At 48.9% G+C, this 11782-nt stretch overlaps 1 long non-coding RNA gene across 1 annotated transcript; it reads left to right on the top strand.

The window, feature by feature from the left end:
• Window positions 1-882: 882 nt before the first annotated feature.
• LOC135363510 (uncharacterized) lies at window positions 883-11399 on the top strand. The gene is made up of 3 exons (XR_010409197.1): window positions 883-4493; window positions 4934-5234; window positions 10738-11399. It is a non-coding gene; the product is annotated as an uncharacterized LOC135363510 (long non-coding RNA).
• The last annotated feature ends 383 nt before the right edge of the window (window positions 11400-11782 follow it).

The raw sequence follows: 11782 nt of genomic DNA, 5'->3' as shown, positions 1-11782 counted from the left end.
TCCACCTTGACCGTGCCTAGTCGTCCACCCGTCTAGTCCTCTTGGCCGCGCCTGGTCTTGCCCTCGAATGTGTTCGTCTGGAGCACAGAGCTAGATCCAGAGAATGAGAGAATGAGATCGATGGACCCACGGACGGAAATCAAGTTTCTCTTTCCCTGAAATGACCTAGGACACTCCTCTTCTAGTCAGCTCCCATCCTGCTCCCCCACCCCCAACAACCTCTCATCGGACCTTCCCCTTTTGCCACCAGAAAGCTTTTCCACTCCTCCGCCTGGCCTGCGTTTGCTTGGCGTCTCTGCCAGACCCAGGCGGTGGTGGCCGACCGCAGACTCTCTTGCCCTCAAGAAATGATTCCCGCTCTCATGTGGGTGATCTTTTATCTCCACAGAGGTGATTAGTTTGGGGAACAAATAAAAGCACTCAGAATAAAAACCATGCCCAGTATCATGCACGCCCTCCTCCCCCTCCCCCCCTCCCCCTCCCCCTCCCCCCTCCCCCTTCCCCTTCCCCCCCTCCCCCCTTCCCCTCCCCCCTTGGCCCCCTTCCCCCTTCCCCCTTCCCCCTTCCCCTCCCCCCTTCCCCCTTCCCCTCCTCCCTTCCCCTCCTCCCTTCCCCTCCCCCCTTCCCCTCCTCCCTTCCCCTCCCCCCTTCCCCTCCTCCCTTCCCCTCCCCCCTTGGCCCCCTTCCCCTCCCCCTTCCCCCTTCTCCCTTCCCCTCCCCCCTTGGCCCCCTTCCCCTCCCCCTTCCCCCTTCCCCCTTCCCCCTTCCCCCTTCCCCCTTCTCCCTTCCCCTCCCCCCTTGGCCCCCTTCCCCTCCTCCCTTCCCCTCCTCCCTTCCCCTCCCCTCGTGGCCCCCTTCCCCTCCCCCCCCTTTGATGTCTACATGAACCGACAGACTGCATGCATGGCATGTATAGATGGATGGATGGATCGATGGATCGATGGATCGATGGATCGATCGATCCATGGATCGAACGGTGAAGAGAGCCAGGGTGAGGGTGAGGGTGAGGGTGAGGGTGAGGGTGAGGGTGAGGGTGAGGGTCCCGTCCGTCCCTCCCTCCTTCCCTATGTCCATCACATTGTTTCGTCACAGATTTTCGAAGTGGAGATACAATTCGCATGCCATATTTCGCATACTCTTAAAAGTGGGCCATTGGGTGGCCTTTTTTTCTTTTTTTTTAAGGTGGCTCACAAAGCTGCACAACCTTCACTGCAATTTCCAGAACATTTCCATCACCGCCAAAAGAAATAAACACCTCTACTACCCCTCCCCCCTTCCTGTCCGCGCCTCGCCCCCACCCGCCGTCACCGTCGCCCTCGCCGTCACCGTCGCCCTCGCCCTCACCCGGGCTCTCTTCACTGTTCTCCCCCAACAGGGAGTAGAAAGGGAAGTTAGAGGGAACATTCTTCCTCCCCTACACCTGCTGAACGCACATGGACACACACCGCAACCCTCCCCGCCAGGCGCGCGCACCCACCCACCCCCGCCCCGCCAAGCCCCGCCCCGCCCCGCCACGCCACGCCACGCCCCCCATCCCGGCCTTACGTGTACCTTACGTACCTCTGCACGGACTCGAGATTTGGCAATAGCCTTGATTGCCCTGCAATGTTTCCAAACCTCGGCGCTCCCCAACCTTCCCCACCCCGACCCCCGCCCCTTCGAAGAAGAACTAACCTAATTCGGGGAGCTTCCAGGTTGCTTGAACGCCTGAAATGGTGGGGACAGAGGCGTTCCTGGAGAGGGGTCACGGAACACGGAAGCTCTGCCCCCCTTCCCTTTGCCTCTGTTCCATCTGGAGTTTCCTCAGTTGTATCCTTTTAGGACACAGCGGTCATGTAAGAAATGAGAAAAAAAAGGACTGAAGGACTGAACCGGGCTAGACTGGTTTAAAATTCTTCACTAGCGTCCATGCCGAATACATTTCGACGACAGGGGCCTTCGCACGGCTTTTGGTGCACAGAAGACCGATGCACCGAAGCCTGCCGATCTCGGGACGTGTCCACGAGGGGAAAGAGTGTCAGCCTATCGGAAAAGAGAGTCGGTTAACGTAGATTGCAAAGGCATTCGTTCATCCCGAGAGACTTCCTCTCCATGATGGCGGGTGGCGCGAGATGGAAGAGTTGGCTTCCATGAAAAAGGGGCCCTTTCTTGAAGACCCTGCCCAGCTATCGGGGTTTTGTTGGTTTGTGTTTTGTCATCTGTGATAGGAAGGCATCTTCTTAGCCATCGGGAGGGAAACCTCAACAAATTCAGCCATTCAGATCACAAGGGATTTCTTGGGTTTGGTGGATCTGAGATCTGGTCTGCCTCCGACTGCTCCCCGAGATTGCCTTTATGCCGAGAATGGGATTCCTCATCAGACACACAGAAGTCCGGCTCCTTGCCACGGAGCTGGCTGCTCTATGGATGCCTTTAAAAAGGAAGCCTGCCTTTAATTCGGACGTCGGAACGTGATCGGTCGCTTTTTCATGGGGGGTTGGCCAATTAAATTTCCCCCGCCTTGGGCGCCTGGGTGGCTCAGTTGGTTAAGCGGCTGCCTTCGGCTCCGGTCATGATCCTGGAGTCCCTGGATCGAGTCCCGCATCGGGCTCCCTGCTCAGCAGGGAGTCTGCTTCTCCCTCTGACCCTCCCCCCTCTCATGTGCTCTCTCTCATTCATTCTCTCTCTCTCTCTCTCTCTCTCTCTCTCTCTGTCTCAAATAAATAAACAAACAAACAAACAAACAAATAAATAAATAAATAAAATCTTAAAAAAAAAAAATTCCCCCCGCCTTACAAAGCAGAGACTGGTGAAGGGTCCTCCAAGTGCCCTCTGGAAATCAAGAGCTTCTGTATCAAGAGGCTGGAAAACGCATCTTCCCCTTCTTCCTGGTGAATCCAATTCTAGGGGTTGATTCAAAGGAAATCATGTTTTAGATGCTAAAACGTAAAGCTTACTTTTGCAAAAATGTGCATCGCGGCATAGGGTTTAGGAATCCCTTGTGGCAGACCGACAACCGTGTGTCCCTCACGTCCCGGCACGTGTGCACCCTCACGTCCTATGACTTCGATGCTCCTGCTATCCAGAGGTAGGCTTGATTGCTCTGTCCCTTGATTTTGGACCGGGTCTTGGGACTTGTCTTGACCCAAAGAATAGAGCAGAAGTGACACTTGGCTGGTTTCACAGCCTACACCTGAAGAGGTGGTCTGCCGGCGTTCTCGACCTTCTTGGCATGCCGTCCTGAGACCTCCACGTAAGAAAGCCAGTCTAGCTGACTGGAGCATGAGAGGCATTGACAACAGAGGCAGCCCGGTGCTCGGCGGCACCGACTGCCAGACGTGTGAAAGTTGACCCTCTGGCCGAAAGCCACTGCTTGAGTGAGCCCGGCGTAAACCCGCAGAACCCAAGGGGCCACCCAGGGCAAGCACCAGGAAGTTATCGATAAAGAAATGCTGTTTCGAGCCATTGCGGTGTTAGGATGATGCACCCTGAGGATCAGCTAGCTGCGCAGCAGCGATAGATACCGTGCACACAGATACACACCACACAACACACCACACCACACCCCCCCCACACACACACGTGTGCAGAAAACCAAACCAACGAAACAAACCAAAACTCTGTAGAACCCTGCACCAAATGTTGAGGAAACAACGGCCCACCCTCACAAGAAACACCTGCACGCTACATGTACAATGCATAGGGAGCCTATACTTGCAAGTGCTTACTTGCATGGGAAACATTTCACGATAACATGAGTCTCAGATGGCCCAAGCGGGGTTCTTTTGACATGTCTGAATTGTGTACACAATTAGAGAAAGCCTGCTAGGAGACTGGGTGATCAGAAACTAGGAAGCTCTTTGGTTCCCTCAGTGAAGCCCCGACTTTTGGGGAGGAACCAACACTCAGGGAGATGCTCTGGTCTTCATTTGGTTGGTTGGTTGGTTGGTTGGTTGGTTGGTTGGTTGCTGCAGCTTTTGCTATCTTTGCATAAAACCGACCCTGTTTCCATTGGGAATGGAAAACAACTGACGGGTGGGATCTGTACACGGTAATGCTGCTTCGCAGTTGCATTTGTTTTACTAAAAGAGGGAGATTTGAACATTGGGTCTTTCGTGTCCTCTCCATTCATGTCCTCTCCACAAATAAGACTGAAACAAAGGCTAAAATTTGTTTGCATCTTGTTTGTGTCTATGTGTCCGTATGTGTTATACATGTGAGGTATTTCCTCCACCTCCGGGTGCTATTGCTAACATCCATTTGTAAAGGAGCTCTATTTAATGAGTTCTATTTTTATTTTATTTTATTTTATTTTATTTATTTTATTCTTTAAAGATTTTATTTATTTATTTGACAGAGAGAGACACAGCGAGAGAGGGAACACAAGCAGGCGGAGTGGGAGAGGGAGAAGCAGGCTTCCCGCCGAGCAGGGAGCCCGATGCAGGGGCTTGATCCCAGGACCCTCGGATCATGACCTGAGCTAAAGGCAGACGCTTAACCACTGAGCCATCCAGGTGCCCCGAGTTTTATTTTTATTAAAGATTCTATTTATGTCTTTGAAAGAAAGCGAGTGAGAGAGCACACGAGCTGGGGGTGGGGGGGCATTGGGAGAGGGAGAAGCAGACTCCCCGCGGAGCAGGGAGCCGGATGTGGGGCTCCATCCCAGGACCCCAGGATCATGATGTGAACGCAAGGCAGACACTTAACTGCCTGAGCCACACAGGTGCCCCTACTTAAAGAGTTTAGAGGCAGGTGCTCGTAAAAATCGGGCATGGTAAAACTCAGATAAGAATAAACCCAGTTTTTCAAGCTCACATGATCTGGGATGAAATTCCCTACATTCAGACTCTTATGTCACTCCACAATAAAGATGCCTCAAGGTAAGGGACCCAAGGGACGGCCCAGAGATAGACAAAAATTTAACACACCTGACCTTACCCCCACTTCCCAACAGTCAAAATAATGAAGAAGAGGAGGAAGACAGGCCGATGCTAGAAATCTGAAATCCACTCCTCCTCCTCCCCAAGTACAGGCACCAGAACCGATGCCCAACCCACTGGCTTCCGGAGGGCTGAAAAGCCACCACAGACAAAGCCTATTAAGCAGAAGGAGATGAAGAAAGGGGCGGAGGCGGAGGCGGAGGCGGAGGCGGAGGCGGAGGCGGAGGCGGAGGCGGAGGCGGAGGCGGAGGCGGAGGCGGAGGCGGAGGCGGAGGCGGAGGCGGAGGCGGAGGCGGAGAAGAAAAAAAAGAAAAGGTTCGTCCAAAACTGTAAATGTATATGTGCCCTGGGCCTTACCAATGGCTCCCTTGCCGCCTCCCCTGCCCCGTTTCTGCACCACTGGTGTGTGTGCCTGGAGTGCTCTACTCCCCTGCCGCCGTCTCAGCCGCCCTTCCCTACCCCCGCCCCCCCGCCCCCCCCCCCCCGGGTGCCATGGGCTCCCCTTTCTCCTCCTCCTCCTCCTCCTCCTCCCCACCCCCTTATCAAGGAGCAAAAGCCCTTGCCCTTGGGCCCAAGCCCTTGGGCCACCTCCTTATGAGGTTTAAATTGGAGCACCTCCCAAACTAGCAGGAAGGGGCCCGAGGGCTCCGCTGATCTTAGACCGCCCGCTTCAGACTTTCCCCAAGGAGTCTGATGGGGGAAAACAATCGATTGACTTTTTAGTGGACGCAGGTGCAACTTCTTTGGCGTTAAAGCCAATTCAAGGTTGTTGGTTTATTTTAAAAAGACGTGGTTTTGGAGCTATCAATGTCACACATAATACAAATAATCAACTTTGCGTTTCTTTCTTTCTTTCTTTCTTTCTTTCTTTCTTTCTTTCTTTCTTTCTTTCTTTCTTTCTTTCCTTTTTCTTTCTTTCTTTCTTTCTTTCTTTCTTTCTTTCTTTCTTTCCTTTTCTTTCTTTTCTTTGTCATAAAAGCACTTGGATTCGGTTCTCCCTGCGTTACAAGCCGTTGGGTGGGCAGTGGAATGTGCCACGCTCCCGTCACAACAGTGAGCCTGTATTTGTGGTTATCAAAATATACCTCTCCATCACCTTTATAAAAACCAACCAACCAACCAACCACGTTTGGGTGCCTGGGTGGCTCAGTCGTTCAGCGTCTGCCTTCGGCTCAGGTCATGATCCCAGGGTCCTGGGATCGAGCCCCGCATTGGGCTCCCTGTTCATTGGGGAACCTTCTTTTCCCTCTGTCCCTTCCCCTGCTTGTGTTCCCTCTCTCGCTGTGTCTCTCTCTGTCAAATAAATAAAATTTATGAAATATATTCATACATTTGCCAATCTAAAGAATTCTGGTGTAATAGAGAGTGCGCCATTGGTTACTACTAACGTTTCACCAGAGACTGAGATTTCTAAGAATTAAAATTCTGCCACATGGAATTGGGACTGCTACAAAATGATAACAAAAACAACTCCGTGTGTGGGAAGGTAGGAGACGTGTAAAAGAGGTACAAGAAATGAGAAAACATTTTTTTTGTTGAGGGAAAAGGAAGTAATGGTGTACTGAAACGGGACTGGGTACTTAAAGAAAGAAAACTTTAAGACCGAGTCTGAATGAAAAAGGAAATTGTGGAAGGGGTTTGTGAAGGAGAATTTTTGAAAAGGAATTTTATGCATGGTCAGGACTGACTGAGCTTGGGAGAAGGCAGTTTGAAAAGCACACTGGTGGAACTGGAGGGTATTATGTTGAGCGAAATAAGTCAAACAGAGAAAGACATGTATCCTATGATCTCACGGATAGGAGGAATTCTTAATCGCAGGAAACAAGCTGAGGGTTGCTGGAGTGGGGGGTGGGGTGGGAGGGATGGGGTGACTGGCTGATAGACACTGGGGAGGGTAGGTGCTCTGGCAAGCGCTGTGAATTGTGCAAGACTGTTGAATCTCAGATCTGTACCTCTGAAACAAATAACGCAATCTATGTGAAGAAGAAAAAAAAAATAGAAGAAGGTAGCGGGAGGGGACGAATGAAGCGGGGGAAATCGGAGGGGCGGACGAACCATGAGAGACGATGGACTCTGAACAACAAACTGAGGGTTCTAGAGGGGAGGGGGGTGGGAGGATGGGTTAGCCTGGTGGTGGGTATTGAGGAGGGCCCATTCTGCATGGAGCACTGGGTGTTGTGCACAAACAATGAATCATGGAACACCACATCTAAAACTAATGATGTAATGTAGGGGATTAACATAAGAATAAAAAAAAGAAGAAGAAAAGCACACTGGTATAAGATTGAGATTTGGGTTTTCTATGTTAAAATGACAAGGTTTTCTTGGATTGTTAGTGTACTCTTTTTTTCTTTCTTAAGATTGTATTTATTTATTTGACAGAGAGAGACACAGCGAGAGAGGGAACACAAGCAGGGGGAGCGGGAGAGGGAGAAGCAGGCTCCCGGCCAAGCAGAGAGCCCGATGTGGGGCTCGATCCCAAGACCCTGGGATCATGACCTGAGCCGAAGGCCGACAGACGCTTGACGACTGAGCCACCCAGGCGCTCCTCCGAGATTTTATTTTTTAAATAATCTCTACACTGAACGTGGGGCTCGAACTCACAACCCTGAGATCAAGAGTCGTGCTCTCTACCGACTGAGCCAGCCAGGTGCCCCTGGACTGTCATCTCGAAGAGACACATGCGTAGACTCAGATATGGTGAGACTGCTTTAAGAAAGTCAGATTGACTTTATGGAGCCAGTAAAGCCCCTTAGAAATGTTGGCCTGATAACCTTGCTTAGAGAGGTCCCCTCAACCTTACCAGGTGAGTGAAGAGTACCACCTCCTGGCAGATGCAGGAACTTCAGGAAATTTGGAGGCCCTCAAAGAAGAGAGGAATTCACCCAAATCTACAAGTCTTTTTTTTTTTTGTAATTTTTTTTATTCTTATGTTAATCCCCGTACATCACATCATTAGTTTTAGATGTAGTGTTCCATGATTCATTGTTTGTGCACAACACCCAGTGCTCCATGCAGAATGCGCCCTCCTCAATACCCACCACCAGGCTAACCCATCCTCCCACCCCCCTCCCCTCTAGAACCCTCAGTTTGTTTTTCAGAGTCCATCGTCTCTCCTGGTTCGTCTACCCCTCCGCAAATCTACAAGTCTTGCAGGCGAATCTGATGGCCAATATTTGGCTTGGTTCTCGGCTTTAAAAAGGCAGTTAAAGGATCAATCTAAAATTCCTTGTAAAAAGCTCCATCAAAGCAGATTTAAAAGAAGGAAAGGAAAAAGAAAAGAGAAGAAAGACCCCATATATGGTCAATTGCTATTCTTGCTGTCCCTACGTAGATGATTGGGCCAAGTTTGTTAAAACTGGACTTGTTTTACAAACAAATTAATCTTCTTTTGGCTATCTTTGACAGGAATGAAGGTGACTTTAGAGAGAAAGATTACATTTCAATAACACACTTTTGTGAGTGTTAGATTAATTATCTTTGAACGTTTATTGTTTGCCTATAAAACTGGACTGGATCCTGGATCCTTCTGGTTTCCTTGAGTATCTGACTGTGACTCTTCAAACTAAGGTTTCCAACATTCTCCCATTCTCTCTCTTTTTTTTAATTAATTTATTTTTTTATTCTTAGGTTAATCCCCATACATTACATCATTAGTTTTAGATGAAGTATTCCATGATTCATTGTTTGTGCATAACACCCAGTGCTCCATGCAGAATGGGCCCTCCTCAATACCCACCACCAGGCTAACCCATCCTCCCACCCCCCTCCCCTCTAGAACCCTCAGTTTGTTGTTCAGAGTCCATCGTCTCTCATGGTTCGTCCGCCCCTCCGATTTCCCCCCGCTTCATTCGTCCCCTCCCGCTACCTCCTCCTCCTCCTCCTCCTTCTTCCTCCTCCTCCTCCTCTTCTTCTTCTTCTTCTTCTTTTCTCCTTCTTCTTCTTCTTCTCCTTCTTCTTCTTCTTCTTCTTCTTCTTCTTCTTCTTCTTCTTCTTCTTCTTCTTCTTCTTCTTCTCCTTCTCTCCTTCTCCTTCTTCCTTCTTCTTCTTCTTCTTCTTCTTCTTCTTCTTCTTCTTCTTCTTCTTCTTCTTCTCTCCTTCTTCTTCTTCTTCTTCTTCTTCTTCTTCTTCTTCTTCTTCTTCTCTCCTTCTTCTTCTTCTTCTCTCCTTCTTCTTCTTCTTCTTCTTCTTCTTTTCTTCTTCTTCTTCTTCTCTCCTTCTTCTTCTTCTTCTTCTTCTTCTTCTTTTCTTCTTCTTCTTTTCTTCTCCTTCTTCTTTTCTTCTTCTTTTCGTCTTCTTCTTTTCTTCTCCTTCTTCTTTTCTCCTCCTCCTTTTCTCCTCCTCCTCCTCCTCCTCCTCCTCCTTCTTCTTCTTCTTCTTTTTTTCCCCTTAACATATATTGCATTATTTGTTTCAGAACATTCTCCCATTCTCTTATCTTACAATCATTAAGAACTAAAACTGTCCTTTTTCCTGAAGTCTGGCAAATGAAAGCTGGACAACTTGAAATAAATTTCAGGGAAATGACCACAATAACTCATATATAGACAATCTTTGTGCCTGTTGCTCTATGAGTCACTCAAAATGAGACATTTGAACTATACGCCAGAAAAATTAGTCAGATTGCCCCTGCCCACTCCCACTCTATTGGAGGATGCTTCAAGCCTGACATCTAGAGACCTTCTCACTGGCAGCCCTCTGGACTTAGACACCAGGTGTATCCCTTGTTCCAACCATTAACCATGTTTTCCTTTTGTTTCCATAGAAATGCCTCTTATTAACTACAAGATCACTTGCTGAATGAGGCAGAGTCTATGATCCTTAATTCCACCTTGCTGCACCTGTATTAACTCCTCTTTGGAAAATAAGAACCCATATAAATAGGGGCACCTGGCTGGCTCAGCTGGTAGAACATACGACTCTAGATCTCGGGGTTGTGAGTTCGAGCCCCACATTGAGTGTAGAGATTACTTAATAGAAATCTTTAAAGAAAAAAAAAAATAAAAAAGAACCCATGTAAATAAAATCAAACACTAAGCTACTTGGCTACCAGAAGCCCTTCACCACCACAACCTACCGCCCCCCCCCCAGGGGAGGGGCTCAGACTAATTTACTGATCTGTATTCTTGGATACCCACCGATATCAGATCAATTTGAGAGAGAATGAGAGAATTGGGTTTGACTCTACTGTTACTATTCCTTAGACTACACTTGGGGATAAAATCAATGGTGTCATGTAGTCCCAAACCATGTAGAAAAATAACCAAGTTCTCAGATAAGGAACTATCTCTGAGACCCCCTCCATTAGCACAAGGGACCAAAAATTGCGACCTGCAGTGTCTCAGATCCTTCCATTCCAAAGCCTCTACTGCACCCTAATTCAGCTTGAAGCAGTTAAATAAAGAAGGCAGACCTCTGCCCATGTGTCATAGAAATGGAATGCAGGATGGACAAGGGGAAATTTTAACAGGGAAAAATGTAGCATGTCTGACTCCCTGTTATTTTTATTCCCTTTTAACCTGTAGGTTAAAAACTTCTGTTTAGCCCTGAACATAGCCATGTTACAGCTAAGATTTACAGAAACTGTCGTTTACCCAAAACCTACCTCCCCTGAGGAGATGAAAGAATAGCCACAGCCATCATCATCCCAATTCCCTAAGACTGAGGAATGATCCTCACTTGGTGGGGGTGGGGGTGGGGGTGGGGGTGGGGATTGAAACCGTGCCCCATAAGGTTAATGAGGTTGATGCTAGCAGAAAGCTTAAAGCTGGTTTTTCAGGGAACTGTTTCCCCCTAGTCAGCTATTGTGTCTTTTCAGGCCCTGCTACCAAATACTGGCTGTCTCTGCAGAAGTCTGGACTCAAGGTCAACTGATAATGGCTGCAGCCTATGAAGAAGCGAGGTCCTGATTCCTTACCTGAGAAAAGGAGCCTAAGACCCCATCCAGGTTGTACCAGCTCTCAGAGCATGCCCACAGCCTCTTCTCCTTGTCCTCAGATAACCTCCTGACATCAGGGACTCAGTTTTGCCTCATTCAGATGTCAGGTCTCCACCCCGAAGTAAACATGGGAATCTATGGTACATATGTTTCCTGAATATACGTGCTCCAACTTTCGCCATGAATAATCATAAATGTCCCTGCCCTTTTCCTTTTTGAAGTTTGATTGTTTGTTTTTATTTATTTATTTCAGAGAGAGAGACACACAGAGAGAGACAGAGACAGAGAGAGAAACACACAGAGAGAGAGAGAGACAGAGAGACAGAGAGACAGAGAGACAGAGAGACAGAGAGCTTGCACGCATGGGTGGGTGGAGGGGCAGAGGGAGAGGGAGAAGACTCCCCATTGAGCAGGGAGCCCCAGAGGGGTGGGGCTCGATCCCAGCACCCTGAGATTATGACCTGAGCTGAAGGCAGATGCTCAACCGGCAGCCACCCAGGCGCCCCTCCATTCCATTTTTTTTTTTTAAAGAGATAAACATTACATACTTTATTTTTAAAAATTCATTCATTCATTCATTCATTCATTCATTCATTCATTCATTCATTTTTCATCATCTGTAGTCCCAGTGTAGGGCTTGAACTCAGGACCCTGACTGAGATCAAGAGTCATGTGCTGTTCTGACTGAGCCACCCAGGTGCTCCTTCTGTTCCATATTTTAAACAACCCTGGGATCATGGCTCAGAGTCACAGTTGGCCCAATGAGACTCACACTCACCCCTCTGTGCAGAGGTGCCATCTGTGGGGCTGGTTCCTGTTTGTCCATCTTCCTTCCTCCTCTTACTGGACAGGAAGGTGGTGTGCGAAAACAGCCAGTGACTACGTGGAATGAGACCGAGGATTTCCCTTGGGAAGCAGGTGGGAG

This window comes from Mirounga angustirostris, unplaced genomic scaffold (genome assembly GCF_029215605.1).
Source record: "Mirounga angustirostris isolate CCGP_5_RB_7025 unplaced genomic scaffold, mMirAng1.0.hap1 SCAF_426, whole genome shotgun sequence".
Taxonomy (NCBI): Eukaryota; Metazoa; Chordata; class Mammalia; order Carnivora; family Phocidae; genus Mirounga; species Mirounga angustirostris.
The sequence above is the reverse complement of the archived record's forward strand: the minus strand, read 5'-3'. Positions and strand labels throughout refer to the sequence as shown.